The sequence below is a fragment of the Chelonia mydas genome, chromosome 28, assembly GCF_015237465.2.
Source record: "Chelonia mydas isolate rCheMyd1 chromosome 28, rCheMyd1.pri.v2, whole genome shotgun sequence".
Taxonomy (NCBI): Eukaryota; Metazoa; Chordata; order Testudines; family Cheloniidae; genus Chelonia; species Chelonia mydas.
The window spans coordinates 7,513,510-7,530,443 of NC_051268.2; the positions used below are offsets into that span (position 1 = coordinate 7,513,510).

General features: G+C 58.8%; 3 protein-coding genes across 4 annotated transcripts in view; 2 read left to right on the top strand and 1 right to left on the bottom strand.

Moving 5' to 3' along the window:
- Positions 1-16,934, bottom strand: part of LOC102934530 (zinc finger protein OZF) — a 1,287,564-nt gene that overhangs the window by 773,779 nt on the left and 496,851 nt on the right.
- Positions 1-16,934, top strand: part of LOC102930400 (zinc finger protein 501) — a 1,110,025-nt gene that overhangs the window by 624,123 nt on the left and 468,968 nt on the right. The window lies entirely within an intron of this gene.
- LOC102937091 (zinc finger protein 135) overlaps positions 1-16,934 on the top strand; it is a 426,373-nt gene that overhangs the window by 6,356 nt on the left and 403,083 nt on the right. The window lies entirely within an intron of this gene.

The following is a 16,934-nucleotide window of genomic DNA, read 5'->3' on the forward strand; positions in this document are numbered from 1 at the left end:
CAAATCCAGGGTTTAACAAGAACGTCTGGGGGGGGGGGGGGGGTAGGAAAAAACAAGGGGAAATAGGTTACCTTGCATAATGACTAAGCCACTCCCAGTCTCTATTCAAGCCTAAGTTAATTGTATCCAATTTGCTAATGAATTCCAATTCAGCAGTTTCTCGCTGGAGTCTGGATTTGAAGTTTTTTTTGTTGTAAAATAGCGACTTTCATGTCTGTAATCGCGTGACCAGACAGATTGAAGTGTTCTCCGACTGGTTTATGAATGTTATAATTCTTGACATCTGATTTGTGTCCATTTATTCTTTTACGTAGAGACTGTCCAGTTTGACCAATGTACATGGCAGAGGGGCATTGCTGGCACATGCTGGCATAGATCACATTGGTGGATGTGCAGGTGAACGAGCCTCTGATAGTGTGGCTGATGTTATTAGGCCCTGTGATGGTGTCCCCTGAATAGATATGTGGGCACAGTTGGCAATGGGCTTTGTTGCAAGGATAGGTTCCTGGGTTAGTGGTTCTGTTGTGTGGTATGTGGTTGCTGGTACCGTGACCGACCAGTCCAAGAGGAAACGTTTCCACGGTGAACTGCTGGTTGGCATCCTGGAGAGGGCCAACAACCATGCGCAAGATCAAAGAGAGAAGGATTCAGGGCAAATGGAAGGGCACGGGCAGGCTGGGATGTGCTTGGCTGGACTCGGACCTGCAAAAAGCCTGGACTCAAAAATTCTTCACCTAGGGTCACCACTGAGTGTAGATGCTCCGGCCTGGGCTTTGAAACCCAGGACTGGAAGATTCGAGACGCACTGGGCCTGGGATTACATGGCTCTGTTAAAAGACCGAGTGTTTCCAGCAGTCTGCTCTCAAACTAATTGCGTGACTCAAGAGGACACATCGTGGCCACAGCACCAGAAATTCACCATGCATCCGAGCGTGAGCCCTCCCACTGATAGCTTTCTGACAATGTGTGTGACACGTTTTTCTCGCGTTCTGCAGGAATTCCTCTTGGGAATTTTGCTCACTCACACTGGGCTATGAGCAATTTTTTTTTTCAAGTGCTCGAACGTCCACATGCAGATTCTGGCCTGGTCTCTCTTTAAAATTTGGCAGCATGCCTCCTTCAGTCAGCACATGTCTCACGGTTGTGGGTGTGAAGAATCACACCCTTAACCAATAGAGTTATAATAGCAAACTCTCTTGTGTAGACACAGTTAATTAACTTCTTTAACACAGACTTAAGGTTGCCCCGTGATGCCGCGTGCCCTTCCAGAACGTGGACGGTGACTAACCTTAAAGCTCTGAATACCAGGAAATGACGAGTAAAAGTACATCCCACCCTTGCAAGGCAACCTTAACTCTACCCCCGCCCCCTAACCCTGGAGCTGCCATTAGCCACCGGCTACAGTGCAGTAAGGGTGGTGCAAACGTTAATAAACTACCAAGGAAATGGGGGACTCTCCTTCTCTTGGAGTCTTCAAGTCAAGACTGGATTGTCTTTCTGGATGCTGATTTCGTCCAACACAAGGTATTTAGCTCAATACAACCATAACTGGATGATATTCTATGGTCTGTGTGATATAGGAGGTCAGAGTAGACAACCTGATAGTCCCTTCGGGCCATAAAATCCATGAATTTATAATAGAATCATAGAATATCAGGGTTGGAAGAGACCTCAGGAGGTATCTAGTTCAGCCCCCTGCTCAAAGCAGGACCGATCCCCGACTAAATCATCCCAGCCAGGGCTTTGTCAAGCCTGACCTTAAAAGCTTCTAAGGAAGGAGATTCCACCACCTCCCTAGGTAACGCATTCCAGTGTTTCACCACCCTCCTAGTGAAATAGTGTTTCCTAATATCCAACCTAGACCTCCCACACTGCAACTTGACACCATTGCTCCTTGTTCTGTCATCTGCCACCACTGAGAACAGCCGAGCTCCATCCTCTTTGGAACCCCACTTCAGGGAGTTGAAGGCTGCTACCAAATCCCCCCTCACTCTTCTCTTCCGCAGACTAAATAACCCCAGCTCCCTCAGCCTCTCCTGGTAAGTCATGTGCCCCAGCCCCCTCGTCATTTTCGTTGCCCTCGGCTGGACTCTCTCCAATTTCTCCACATCCCTTCTGTAGATGAGGAAGGACTAAGAGAACCTGCCGTTGTTTGCGTAGTGTTCCACAGACGGGAATCCCAGCATTTCTCCGCATGCCCTCCGGCTGTGTGCACTGGGCCGGGTGGAGCTGTAATCGGACGGTGGAGGGAGTAGTTGGAGCAGCTTGGCAGAGCTGTGACTGTGATATGCAGAGAGGTGAACCCCGAGGGACGGAGTCTGCCCCATTTCAGCGCTCAGCGTGGCAGGCCGCGTCAGTGACAGGGCACCAGGGCGCGTTCTAGCCACGGGGACTGTCGGCTCTCCGGGGGCGCACCGGGCAGTTGTTTGCAGGGCTCAGTGAGGGGCAAGTGAAGGCGACGACTCAGAAGGAATCTCAGGGAGAGGGTAAAGCTGGGGTAACAGTTTGTACATCTGAGCTGGTTTGGGTGCAGTGGGCTCGGTGTTGGAGGGCTGGCCAGGGGCAGGCAGTGTCTGTTCTTTATGCCAGACCTGGACCCAAGTTTTGCCTTAGCCAAGAGAAGACCTTCGACTTTGTGCTGTAGTTCTCCTGGTCCCTCTTTTCGCAGCGTTGTGGGGCAGGGCAGGGCACAGGGCCGGTGTGTGTGTCCCTGGCGTGTCGGGGTGTTGCTGAAACAGGGCAGAGTTAAGGTTATATTGTGGGGGTGACGTGAACCTTGACGCTGCATTTCCCCTCCTAAGAACCGAGGGGACGGGAACCCTTACCCAGCAAGGCCACAGACTCATAGGTCTCCTGCATGATGTCTCTGTAGAGGGCTCTCTGAAAGGGCAAGAGCCCCCCACTCAGGACCTGCTGCCCCACTCACAGCCCCACTCTTCGTGATGCAGCAAGGCCCGTTAATGAGAAGCTCTGGGAGGCCCAGAGCCTCACCCCGTTCAGAGCAGCCAGGAAGCATCAGGGTGAGGGGAGAAAGAGAGACCCTCACCCCTCCCAGCGGAGAGAGGGGGCAGGGGGGCTTCACTTTCATCACACACCTCCTAGTCAGAGGCTGATACAGGAGATGGAGTCCCCAGCAAGGTCCAGGGAGAGCCCCTCCTTGTAGAAATCCCAACACCCTCCCCATGGCCAGCAGCTGGAGGGGAGGGGATGGGGCATCTTCCCTCAGCCTCGCTAGTGGGTGCCCCCTTCATAGCAACCTCTGCTTAGTGGGTTCACGCTCCAGAACTGGGAGCCTGGGCAGTTTTCCCAGCCCAGGCGGGTTTGTTCCCTGTCCCACAAATAGGGGAATTTCCATGCCCAGTGACGTATTCCTAGAATCCAGGCCCCAAATGCAGCCGGTTCATCACACCCCCACCCCCATTCACCGCCCTGTCTACTGCCTGCACCCTCCCACCCTCCGATCGTCACTCCCACGTCCTGGGTATTCACCGTCCCTCTGGCTCCCGGGGGAACCCCCCTACCCCCCAGCATTTCCTCAGCATCCCTACCTGAGGCAGCTCGGCCGCATCCATTTCCCTTCCCCGGGCAGGCTGGGAGAATCTGGAGGGAGCCGGGGATGTTATTCTGCAGCCTGTCAGGGGCAGAAGGGTTATTGCTGGGGGGGGGGGATTTCAGAACGGACTTTAGGTCATTTCACATCACGCGTCTCACGGGCGCTTTCTCTGCAGAGACGTTCTAGACTCTCGCGCTGGGAAAATGCAGGCCCCTCCCTTCCCACCAGGACTAAACCCACTGAGACCCTTTAAACCTGACCTGGTTCCCCAGGACGGCGCGTTCCCCCAGCAGAGGGGGGCCTACGCAGAGCTGGGGCCGGGCAAAACCGCTCCAGAGCTGAGCCAGGAACTGGATCTGAGCAGGTTTGGGGAGCCTGTGACCTCTCTCCCCGTTTATTCCTCCTCAGTTTCTCTCTCCCCTCCTGGCTCAGAGACTTGGTTATTGTCTGTTCCTGGAGGCCTTCCCTGTCCTGAAATGCCATTGTGGACCCACACTCTGCCTCATCCCCGTCTCCGCTAACCACTGAAGGGTCGGTCCGTATCTGGTTTAGCTGCTCCGTTCAGAGTTGGTCCATATACAGTGTAATGCTCTCTTCCCATTCATAGCCAGTCGGGAGACAAAACGACGCCGTGGTTCTCAGGTGATGGGTTGCAACACCCAGGGGTCCAGGACAGGCAATCAGGTGGGCCGTGAGATATTGAAAGATTTAGAATCATAGAATATCAGGGTTGGAAGGGACCTCAGGAGGTATCTAGTCCCACCCCCTGCTCAAAGCAGGACCAACCCCAACTAAATCATCCCAGCCAGGGCTTTGTCAAGCCTGACCTTAAAAACTTCTAAGGAAGGAGATTCCACCACCTCCCTAGGTAACGCATTCCAGTGTTTCACCACCCTCCTTGTGAAAAAGTTTTTCCTAATATCCAACCTAAACCTCCCCCATTGCAACCTGAGACCATTACTCCTTGTTCTGTCATCTGCTACCACTGACAACAGTCTAGATCCATCCTCTCTGGAACCACCTCTCAGGTAGTTGAAAGCAGCTATCAAATCCCCCCTCAATCTTCTCTTCCGCAGACTAAACAAACCCAGTTCCCTCAGCCTCTCCTCGTAAGCCATATGCCCCAGCCCCATAATGATTTTCATTGGCCTCCGCTGGACTCTCTCCAATTTGTCCGCATCCCTTCTGTAGTGGGGGATCAAAACTGGACACAGTACTCCAGATGAGGCCTCACCAGTGTCGAATAGAGGGGAACGATCACGTCCCTCGATCTGCTGGCAATGCCCCTACTTATACATCCCAAAATGCCATTGGCCTTCTTGGCAACAAGGGCACACTGCTGACTCATATCCAACTTCTCGTCCACTGTAACCCCTAGGTCCTTTTCTGCAGAACTGCTGCCGAGCCATTCGGTCCCTAGTCTGTAGCGGTGCCTGGGATTCTTCCGTCCTAAGTGCAGGACTCTGCACTTTACTAGCTTTACTGGCATCCTAAGCAAAGAAAATCTCATTTCCCCTGACTTCTCGCACTTTTAGCCCCCATGAACAACTGTTCTCGGTCAGCCTCTTGCAGTGCACCCATGCAAGTTATGGAGGATCAGCCTTGCTCGGTGTTTTATTCTCGTTTCGCATTCAGTGTGAGGGGACTGCAAAAAAAGCCCGGGGGTCACCAATGTGAAAAGTGTGAGGAAACACGAACACGTGCAACAGCAGCTCCCTCCTCATTCGTAAGGACCATTCGCAGCCGGTCTGTGTGCGGGATGTGTGGCTTCAGCCAGCGTTCGTTTAAATAGGGCACAGCTGGGCTCCACCCGGCCTCACTCCTGAGACTTGGCTGCCCACCTCTGACCTCTGCCGCGCACTCATTAAAGCGGTCAGAGTCCTCGGTGTTCGGCTATTTTGTTCCTGCCTCATCCCATTTCACACCACGCCGGGTGTTGCTCCTCTTTCCAAAGGGAACCACCCCCCTGAGATCCGGATTCGCTCTGAATCCCCATCGGACGTCACAGCAGGAGCGAACCGGTCACGGGGCTCACCCGGCGTCACGTCGTTCCACCCTTTCCAGGGGCACATGGGGGCTGGAGGCGGCGCCCCCCTGCCGTGAACATGGTTATTGGTGTGAAATCTCCCCCCGGCCAGGCCGGGTCCGGCCCCGGCCCGTACGGCTGACGGCCCTGGTGGGACCGTCTCAGCCGTCGGAGGGTACCGGGCAGCCGCGAGGGGACACAGCCCCCGCGTCACGCTGGAGGGGCAGGGGGGTCGCCCTGTATTCAGTGCGGTTACCAGACCCGACACGCCATGGGGGGGGGGGAGACAGAGCCCAGGACTTACCTGCCCCCAGAGCTCCCGGCACCCTGGAGAGGAGAGGCCGTCGGAGGGGGTGTCCCAGGCTGGGGAAGCCTCCTGCTCGGCAGGGAATCGCCACGGGAGCCTCTGCTACTTAGGGGAATTTCAGACCCGTGGGTCCCGGTTCAGAGACCAGCTGCCGTCTCCCCCCGTCCCCCCCGGCAGGGCCAGTTGCTCTCCCCAGCGCTGGCCACAGGGGGAAAGTTTCTCCCCGGCCACTTTACAGGAAGAAAACGTTCCTCTGCCTTGAGAGTGAAAGTCCCCCCAGGGCTGAGAGCCCCCCGAAGCCCCCCGGCCCCAGACCCCGTTAACCTGGGGGCCTTAGGCCTGGCTCGGGGCCTCTGCAGGGGGGAGAGGATTTCGCCCTCCAAGTGCAATGCAGAGGCGTTGACAGGGCGGGAGAGAAGGTTTTGGGGTTGCAGCATCCGGGACCAGAGTTCCCTGCGAGCTGCACGGCCGTGCACCAGCCTGTTTAGCGCCGCGGGACCCCCCCAGCCCCCCAGGAACCTGCCCCTCCCCCAGCCCCAACTCATCCTCTGGGCCGGCCCCAGATGCAGCTCCCCCCGCCCGGACCCGCGGGGAGCGGGGGGGTGCCCATCCTGCACCCCAGAGCCCCTCCCTCCCTGCTGTAGTCCCGGAGCCCCCTCCTGCACCCCTAACCCCGCATCCCCGGCCCCACCCCATAGCCCTCACCCCCAGCCGGAGCCCTCACCCCCTGCACCCCCACCCTGTCCCAGCCCCGATCCCCTCATCCCCGGCCCCACCCCAGAGCCCGCACCCCCAGCCGGAGCCCTCACCCCCTGCACCCCTAACCCCTCATCCCCAGCCCCACCCCAGAGCCCGCACCCCCAGCCGGAGCCCTCACCCCCTGCACCCCTAACCCCTCATCCCCGGCCCCACCCCAGAGCCCGCACCCCCAGCCGGAGCCCTCACCCCCTGCACCCCCACCCTGCCCCAGCCCTGAGCCCCTCATCCCCGGCCCCACCCCAGACCCCGCACCCCCAGCCAGAGCCCTCACCCCATGCACCCCAACCCTGTCCCAGCCCCGATCCCCTCATCCCCGGCCCCACCCCAGAGCCCGCACCCCCAACCGGAGCCCTCACTCCCTGCACCCCCACCCTGTCCCAGCCCTGAGCCCCACATCCCCGGCCCCACCCCAGAGCCTGCACCCCCAGCCGGAGCCCTCACCCCCTGCACCCCAACCCTGTCCCAGCCCCGAGCCCCTCATCCCCGGCCCCACCCCAGAGCCCGCACCCCCAGCCAGAGCCCTCACCCCCTGCACCCCAACCCTCTGCCCGAGCCCCTCATCCCCGGCCCCACCCCAGAGCCCGCACCCCCAGCCGGAGCCCTCACCCCCTGCACCCCAACCCTCTGCCCGAGCCCCTCATCCCCGGCCCCACCCCAGACCCCGCACCCCCAGCCGGAGCCCTCACCCCCTGCACCCCAACCCTGTCCCAGCCCTGAGCCCCTCATCCCCGGCCCCACCCCAGAGCCCGCACCCCCAGCCGGAGCCCTCACCCCCTGCACCCCTAACCCCTCATCCCCGGCCCCACCCCAGAGCCCGCACCCCCAGCCAGAGCCCTCACCCCCTGCACCCCAACCCTCTGCCCGAGCCCCTCATCCCCGGCCCCACCCCAGAGCCCGCAAACCCAGCCGGAGCCCTCACCCCCTGCACCCCAACCCTGCCCCAGCCCCGATCCCCTCATCCCCGGCCCCACCCCAGAGCCCGCACCCCCAGCCGGAGCCCTCACCCCCTGCACCCCCACCCTGTCCCAGCCCCGATCCCCTCATCCCCGGCCCCACCCCAGAGCCCGCACCCCCAGCCGGAGCCCTCACCCCCTGCACCCCAACCCTGTCCCAGCCCTGAGCCCCTCATCCCCGGCCCCACCCCAGACCCCGCAACCCCAGCCGGAGCCCTCACCCCCTGCACCCCAACCCTGCCCCAGTCCTGAGCCCCACATCCCCGGCCCCACCCCAGAGCCCGCACCCCCAGCCGGAGCCCTCACCCCCTGCACCCCCACCCTCTGCCCCAGCCCCGAGCCCCACATCCCCGGCCCCACCCCAGAGCCCGCACCCCCAGCCGGAGCCCTCACCCCCTGCACCCCCACCCTCTGCCCCAGCCCTGAGCCCCTCATCCCCGGCCCCACCCCAGAGCCCGCACCCCCAGCCAGAGCCCTCACCCCCTGCACCCCCACACTCTGCCCGAGCCCCTCATCCCCGGCCCCACCCCAGAGCCCGCACCCCAGAGCCCGCACCCCCAGCCGGAGCCCTCACCCCTGCACCCCCACCCTGTCCCAGCCCCGAGCCCCACCCCAGAGCCCGCACCCCAGAGCCCGCACCCCCAGCCGGAGCCCTCACCCCTGCACCCCCACCCTGTCCCAGCCCCGAGCCCCACATCCCCGGCCCCACCCCAGAGCCCGCACCCCTAGCCGGAGCCCTCACCCCTGCACCCCCACCCTGTCCCAGCCCCGAGCCCCACATCCCCGGCCCCACCCCAGAGCCCGCACCCCCAGCCGGAGCCCTCACCCCCTGCACCCCAACCCTCTGCCCGAGCCCCTCATCCCCGGCCCCACCCCAGAGCCCGCACCCCCAGCCGGAGCCCTCACCCCCTGCACCCCAACCCTGTCCCAGCCCTGAGCCCCACATCCCCGGCCCCACCCCAGAGCCCGCACCCCCAGCCGGAGCCCTCACCCCCTGCACCCCCACCCTGCCCCAGCCCCGAGCCCCTCATCCCCGGCCCCACCCCAGAGCCCGCACCCCCAGCCAGAGCCCTCACCCCCTGCACCCCAACCCTGCCCCAGCCCCGAGCCCCTCATCCCCGGCCCCACCCCAGAGCCCGCACCCCCAGCCGGAGCCCTCACCCCCTGCACCCCAACCCTGTCCCAGCCCTGAGCCCCTCATCCCCGGCCCCACCCCCGAGCCCGCACCCCCAGCCGGAGCCCTCACCCCCTGCACCCCCACCCTGCCCCAGCCCCGAGCCCCACATCCCCGGCCCCACCCCAGAGCCCGCACCCCCAGCCGGAGCCCTCGCCCCCTGCACCCCAACCCTGTCCCAGCCCCGAGCCCCACATCCCCGGCCCCACCCCAGAGCCCGCACCCCCAGCCGGAGCCCTCACCCCCTGCACCCCCACCCTGCCCCAGCCCTGAGCCCCACATCCCCGGCCCCACCCCAGAGCCCGCACCCCCAGCCGGAGCCCTCACCCCCTGCACCCCAACCCTGCCCCAGCCCCGAGCCCCACATCCCCGGCCCCACCCCAGAGCCCGCACCCCCAGCCGGAGCCCTCACCCCCTGCACCCCAACCCTGTCCCAGCCCCGAGCCCCACATCCCCGGCCCCACCCCAGAGCCCGCTCCCCCAGCCGGAGCCCTCACCCCCTGCATCCCAACCCTGCCCCAGCCCCGCGCCCCACATCCCCGGCCCCACCCCAGACCCTGCACCCCCAGCCGGAGCCCTCACCCCCTGCACCCCCACCCTGTCCCAGCCCCGATCCCCACATCCCCGGCCCCACCCCAGAGCCCGCACCCCCAGCCCTGAGCCCCACATCCCCGGCTCCATCCCAGAGCCCGCACCCCCAGCCAGAGCCCTCACCCCCTGCACCCCCAAACTCCCACCTCTGCCCCCTCACACTGATGCCCCCCCAAACTCCCAGCTCTGCCCCCCCCACTGACACCCCCAAACTCCCACCTCTGCTCCCCCACCCTGACACCCCCAAACTCCTTCTGCCCCCCCATGCCGACACCCCCAAACTCCCAGCTCTGCCCCCCACACCGACACCCCCAAACTCCCACCTCTGCCCCCCCATGCCGACACCCCCAAACTCCTTCTGCCCCCCCATGCCGACACCCCCAAACTCCCAGCTCTGCCCCCCACACCGACACCCCCAAACTCCCACCTCTGCCCCCACGCCGACACCCCCAAACTCCCAGCTCCAAGCCGCCCCACGACCCCCACTACCAGCCCACCCCTCCACCCCACAGCCCGGCTTGACCCCTGGTCACACCCCCCGGTGGCCCCCATCCCCTCGCTCCTGGGGCCCAGCCTGGGCTCCGAGCTCTGCAGCCGAGCCGGGCTCCAGGCCCAGGATCGTGTCCGCCCCGCGCTGCCCCCCGGGCCCCGCCCGCTCTGCTCGGGGTCCCAGGTTCCCCGAAAGAGGACACGGGGGGGGGGAGGGGGAGCTGGAGACGGTACCGGTGGCCTGGGTACTCACTGGAGGTGGCTGGACTGGGGGGGTCCCACGCCCTCCCCAGGGCTGGGAGCAGGGCATCTCTCTGGGAGCTGCGGACCAATCAAGTGCAGATGCCAGGGAGGGAGCCGTCGGGACGGGGACCAATCGGGGCCCTTGCTGAGCTGCCCAAAAATTACACCCTGAAAACCCCCCCCGGACAGGGGCTCAAGAGAGAGGCAATGTCCAGAAAACCCTGAGCTGTGATCACCCTACCCAGGGGACCCCAGCATGCCACTCACCGCAGCTCCAGGCCTTTTCTCCCTTCCCGGGAATCAAGGTCCCTTTGTTGCAGAGAGAGAAAGAAGCCGGACCCCCCCACCCAGGTCTGACGTAATATCGTGATTTCCCAAGTTTCAGAGCGGCAGCCGTGTTAGTCTGTACCCGCAACAACAACGGGGCGGCCTTGTGGCACCTTAGAGACGAACAAACTTATTCGGGCGTCAGCTCTCGTGGGCGAAAACCCCAGTGTCTCCTTGGAAGGACCCAGGGTCTCTTTCGTCCCAGGGGAACGGAGTAATTCAGTTCCCCCAGGGAGCCCTTCTGAGGCCTTTACGCTCGTTCCTTAATTTATGGTGCCACCGTGTGGCTCTTTCATTTCCCTCCTCCGCAATTTCAGACAGAAACAATTTTCTTTGCAAAAAGAAAAGGAGGACTTGTGGCACCTTAGAGACGAACCAATTTATTTGAGCATAAGCTTTCGGGAGCTACAGCTCACTTCATCCGATGCATACTGTGGAAAATACAGTGGGGAGATTTATATGCACAGAGAACATGAAACAATGGGTGTTACCATACATACTGTAACCAGAGTGATCGGGTAAGGTGAGCTATTACCAGCAGGAGAGAAAAAAAACCTTTTGTAGTGATAATCAAGGTGGGCCATTTCCAGCCGTTGACAAGGACGTCTGAGGAACAGCTGGGGGGCTGGGGAGGGGGGAATAAACATGGGGAATCATAGAATCAGAGAAGATCAGGGTTGGAAGGGACCTCAGGAGGTATCTAGTCCCACCCCCTGCTCAAAGCAGGACCAATCCCCAGATAAATCATCCCAGCCGGGGCTTTGTCAAGCTGGGCCTTAAAAATAGTTTTACTTTGTGTAATGACCCATCCACTCCCAGTCTTTATTCAAGCCTAAGTTAATGGTGTCCAGTTTGCAAATTAATTCCAATTCGGCAGTCTCTCCTTGGAGTCTGTGTTTGAAGGTTTTTTTGTTGAAGAATTGCCACTTTTGGGTCTGTAATGGAGTGACCAGAGAGACTGACGTGTTCTCCGACTGGTTTTTGAATGTTATAATTCTTAGCCCACGTCACAACGTCGAGGCACAATCTGCATGCGTGGTTTATCCCTGTCATATAAGGTGATACGTTTGCACGCCAGGATCTGTAACTCTGTATTTATTCATGCCATAGATAAGCAAATAAAAAAAAGTCTTCTAAGTGTCTAGAAACTTTTAAATTATAAGAATAACTGGAATGTGTTAACATCCGGACATGGAACGGGGCACCAACACTGGGGTGGACCAATATTAAATAATGTTCGAGTAGGTGGCAGGGTTAGACTGTTAACCCGAGTCCAGTGATTCTCAAACTGTGGGTCGGGACCCCATTTTAATGGAGTCGCCAGGGCTGTCGTTAAACTCGCTGGGGCCCAGGGCTCAAGCCAAAGTCCAAGCCCCACCGCCCGGGGATGAAGCCCTCAAGCTTCGGCACCCCCCACACCCTCAGGGCGAGGGGGCTCAGGCTTTGGTTCCCTTTCTGGGGTCTTGTAGTAATTTTTGTAGTCAGAAGGGGGTCTCAGGGCAATGAAGTCTGAGAAACCCTGCCCTAGTCCTTTCGTTCAAAAGGCCGCTTTTCTCGCCTTTGCCCTTGCGACCTGAAACACGGTGTCGGAGAGCTCCAAAGACTGGCCAATGGCATTTCCAAGCAGTAAAATAGCAAGCGATGTCAGTCTCTCATCAGCCATCGTCGATCAAAGATATGTTTTAAGGAGCCTGAGCTTTAAAAAGCGGCACTCACCACTCGCGACTGCGACCGGCAGTGTGAGCAGAAGCCTCAGAGCTCTCCACCCATTAGGAAAAGCGTCCTTCAGCTCCGCGCCGTGAGCGAAGTGGAGAACCTGGAGTGGAGAGAGCTCCCCGTGCTTCAAAATGTGACGGATGTTGTCCAGTTCGACATAGGGGTCTTTATCATTGACGTCCGAGCGTTCCCCATGTGTCAGCATCCGGTGAAGGCCTGTACAATTATTGAAGAATGTTTTCCTGTCCGCCGGCAGGTTATTAAGGTCAGACAAAACCTCCCAGGCCCTTTTGGGGTGCCTCATTTGTCCGAACCTTTCTTCAATGGACACTTGAGCCGTGTCAACAAGAGAACAAAAAAAAACAAAACCCTCTTGAATTTTTCTTCTGAGCTTCCCATCATCTCATCTCTACCCATCATAACCAAACGGTCTCTTCTTCCAATGAATACGAGTTTCCCTGAAGACAGGCTCAACTCCTAAGTTTTCCACCGTTTCTTTGGCAGCAGGGGTGGCATCTTCAAATCTGTGGTCTCTGTAGGCCACAGCGAAATCAAGGCAGCTTCTCCTCAAAGTAGTAGTGGTCGTGAAGTCCATCGACTGAGTCTAATGCCTTGCTTACAACATTTACTTGGAACCGTCTATCATGCCAAACCATAACGGAGACCAGACCGTTTGAAGCCAGTGACCTGCTTTGCCAGGTTTTGGATTCTGGCCTCGGCTTTACTCGACGGCACCAGTTCCATCAGGGCGTCGTAAACCTCAGTCACTTGACACCCCACTGGCCTTTCGCTGTCAATGCGGCTTTCCCAGCGAGCGTGGCTTGGCGGCCTCACAGTCAGATTTGTAACATTGTCCATGAGGATCTGCCACCTGATAGCTGGTGCTGAGAACAGGACGGGAAGGGCAGCCACAAGGCACGAAGAAAGCTCTTGTATTCAGATCCTCGCCTGGATGCCACTGTTTCTTCCCTTCACGTGCGCACGGTTGTCATAGCCTTGGCCACGGCCGTCCTGGAGCTTTATTTTATTCTCCTTCAAAACATTCATAAGCAGTTTCGTTAGGCCTTTCCGAGGATTTCCATGGGAACTTCCTCTTCTGAGGACCATATAATGGCAGCTTGCACGAGTTCATGGAACTTCTTAATGAGCTTTTCCTTCAACCTCCTCTTCACTTCATGGCAGAGGGAGTCATCCTGGAGCCCCAGCACTGACTGCTCTTTCAGGCCCATATCTGCATTGTGAGACCTGGCTCAATCTCTCCTGGAGGATGCATGCAGCGATCCAAATGGCCCCGGCTGGATTCTGCGTCCACTCACTGAATTCCTTGAGTCTGGTTCCCAGGGGCACTTTGTCTCCATCCGCTTCTAATCCATTCCTCTCTCGTGATGTCCCCTGGCTTTGCTGGGAAGCCGCTGAGCTCAGATATCTTCCAGTCTCCTGGAGCATAAATTGTAAGAGGCTTCTTAGCTGCAGCAGCTGGTCTGTCACCACCTTGGCCAAAGATAAAACTTTTCCCTGCTCAGGTCTAGCTTGTCATAATGCCTCAGCATTGTCCAATAATTTGAACTGAAGTTCAGCAAACTGGGCCCGTAGTTTTTTCAATTCCAGCCATTGTAGGGTTCTCAACCAGACAGTGCCACCAGAACGCAATCAATCGAGTGGATCCTTCGGTTAGGATACTGTTCGTGACGCCAATTATGGAAGGGGGGCCAATGGTCCCGCTATTGTGGGGAACTTTCCTGGCTTTTGCACTGCCCTGGTGAAACTGGACAGCAAAAGGATCTGAGTCCTCGCTCCAGTTCCCTTTACCCGGAGTTGTAAGAGACAACCATCTGTAACCCACTAACTCACCATCGATGAGAGGGGTGCTCGCCGGCCGCATAACATGGAATATTAACTACTTTTGATGACCAGATCTGTTCCACTTGTATTTAGTCGAGGTCTCTGACTGACCGGTGACAAGCTCGAATTGGTTGTCGCTGTGTCCCCCAGCAGTCTGTTCTGCACAGAATCATCATCTCTCCCACATCTCTTCTCGCGGCTCTGAAAATACTGCAGGATCGTGCGGCCTGGGCTCGCAACGCTCGTAACACTAAGGCAGAGCTGTGTGGGCTCCACGCTGCTCTTAGAGATGGCAGCCAGCGAGGAGGGTCACGCAGGTCTGTGGGACTTAGGGAAAAAGGTGTGAAAATTATGGGAGATGTATAAAATGATGGGACGGTGAACATTGCATTATGGGAAGTTGATCCCATGCTCCCAGTCGCTCCTCTGCAACCCGTTTGGGCCCTGGCATGCGTTGCTAAAATTTTCCAAAATACAGTGCAGTGGACGGTGGCGAGTTGCATGGTGGGATACCTACCCACAATGCACCACATTCTGCATCAGTGCAAATGCTCCTGGTGACTACACTCCCCCAAGGAGTCAAGTAGGCATAGGCACGTAACCTGAGTTAACGTAAGTCTGTCGTGTAGATATGGCCTGAAGTGTATGAATTGTTCAGGACAGGTAACAGGGAAAATACGAGGCTAGGCCAAGACTCACTCAGGTATTAGGCTCCTACGTTTGTGGATCTGGGCAAAGAGCTGCATAAAAAGAAACTGATATCATTTATTTCTCTTTTTTTTATAAGTTCATGACTTGAGGGTGTACAAATCATGACATTTTGAACTCTTGTGGTTATCAAGCAATCTTGGGGTTGTAGTAGGATGACCAGACAGCAAGTGTGAAAAATCGGGACAGGGGGTAATAAGAGCCTATATAAGAAAAAGACCCAAAAATCAGGACTGTCCCTATAAAATCAGGACATCTGGTCACCCTAGGTTGTAGATGTGTGTTCATTAGGTTGTGAAGGCCAAAACTATAAATGGGTTCAAAAAAGAATGAGAAGTTACTGGAGGCTAGGCCCCTCAATAGCTATTAGCCAGGATGGCCAGGGAAGTATCCTCATTCTCTGGATGTCCCTAAGCCTCTGACTGCCAGAAGCTGAGAGTGGACGATGGGGTGGATCGCTTGATAATTGCCTTGGTCTGTTCATTCCCTCTGGGGCACTTGGCCCTGGCCACTCTTGGAAGCCAGGACACTGGGCTAGCTGGACCCTTGGTCTGACGCAGTACGGCCGATCTTCTGTTCAGTAGAAATCACCGTGTATTTTTGCCTTTGAGAAGGATTTAATAGGAGATCGTACACGGGCCTTAGTGAATATTTGGGAACCAAGTCCCACACACAAGCAGTGACGTGGAAAAGCAGGAAGGGCCGGATTGAAAGGCAAAGTAACAGCCGGGAGAGGCAACCCACATTGGTGCATCAAATGCAAATGAAATTTTGACACCAGGCCAGGAAATCAGTCAGAGGGGAAGTGACCTGATCCAACAGACTCGACGTGTGCCATAAAAATAAGAATTAAAATGTAGAATGAAAAATTCCGAATTCAAAAATCACAATGAGAAGCCAGGACGTGCTCTATTAGAAACACAGAGGTCACGGCCAAAACTTCGAGCCGCTATTTTCTCACGAGTCTTTGCTAGTCCAATACAAGTGTAGACAGCCCAGCGACACCCCGCGGCAGGGCGCTGGCCAAGGCTCAAGGGTGAGGTGCCGAGAGTCCTGCAAACGACATTTGACAAAGTGAACAGAGGGAGTCAAAGTATCTTAGTGCCCGGGGGGGGGCAGGGAACCCCAGCAGCGGGCTGGGGCGGGGAGGGGGGGCAGGTGTGTGACCGGCTGGGAGACTTCATGCAGACACCTCACCCCACAAAAGGGGCCACCCCGGTGTGTGACCCGGGGGTTTGGGGTGATCCGGCGGACAGGAAGGGACAGCCAGTGTCCGGGCATTGGGGTGCCCTGGGGCCTTTCAGGACCCAGCCCTGGGAAGCGGGTGCTAAGATGCCCCGTCCTCTGAGAGGGGAAATAACGCCCCCCCCACCCCCCCCGGCTGTTTGCAAACGCGGCCGCCAGGGCGGGTGTTTGCGGGAGCCCCGGGAAGGGGCTGGAGCAGCTGGGGGCGGAGGCAGGAAAATCCTGCGGCAGCTCCGGGCTGGGCAATACAAGGTGCTGCACCCCCCCATGGGGTCTGTGCTGGGGGGGCGTCATTGACCCCTCCCTGCCCGGCCGGGGGGGATGTTCCCCAGCTGGGACCAGCCCCCTGGGCAGCCTCGGGCCGGAGCCTGCAGGTAATTAACCAAGGGCTGGGGGGGGAGACGCCTCTGCACAAGGGGGCCCAGGTCCCCCCGCCCCTGGGAACCGGCCCCCGGGTTGTTCCCGCACCTGGGGCGGGCCCCGAGCTGCGTTCACACCAGTGACCCCGCTGCTTCCCCCCCCCCGCCCCCGGCTCCAGCCAGGGGCTGCCCCAGACGCACGGGGGTGGGGGGTCAGATGGGGCAAGAGACCGGGCCCCAGTGGGGTTCCCCTTCGTGTGTCTGGGGGTGCAGGGGAAGGGAGGGATGAAAAATGAGCCAGAGATGGAGGGAGAGGACAGACCGTGTGAACGGGGGGGGGGGGGGGGGAATGGACCTGGCTCTGGACAGGCCGGAGATGGGGGGGGAGGGGGGTTTCTCTCTGGGTTTGTCACTTCAGTCTCAAATTCCCCTCCAATTATAAAATATGGGGATAAAATCCATGTAGATCCCGCCCCCCCCCTCCAATGATTGTCCCTGTCTCTATCGTCCCCCGATTTTGCCCCATTTTCTAATTCCCAAAGGTCACAGTTTAAAGTCTCGGTTGTGAGCTATTTCCCCACCCATTTTATCTGCAGCCAATCGTCCTTGTTCGGGTGGGAAATCGTCGCCCCGAGTCATTCC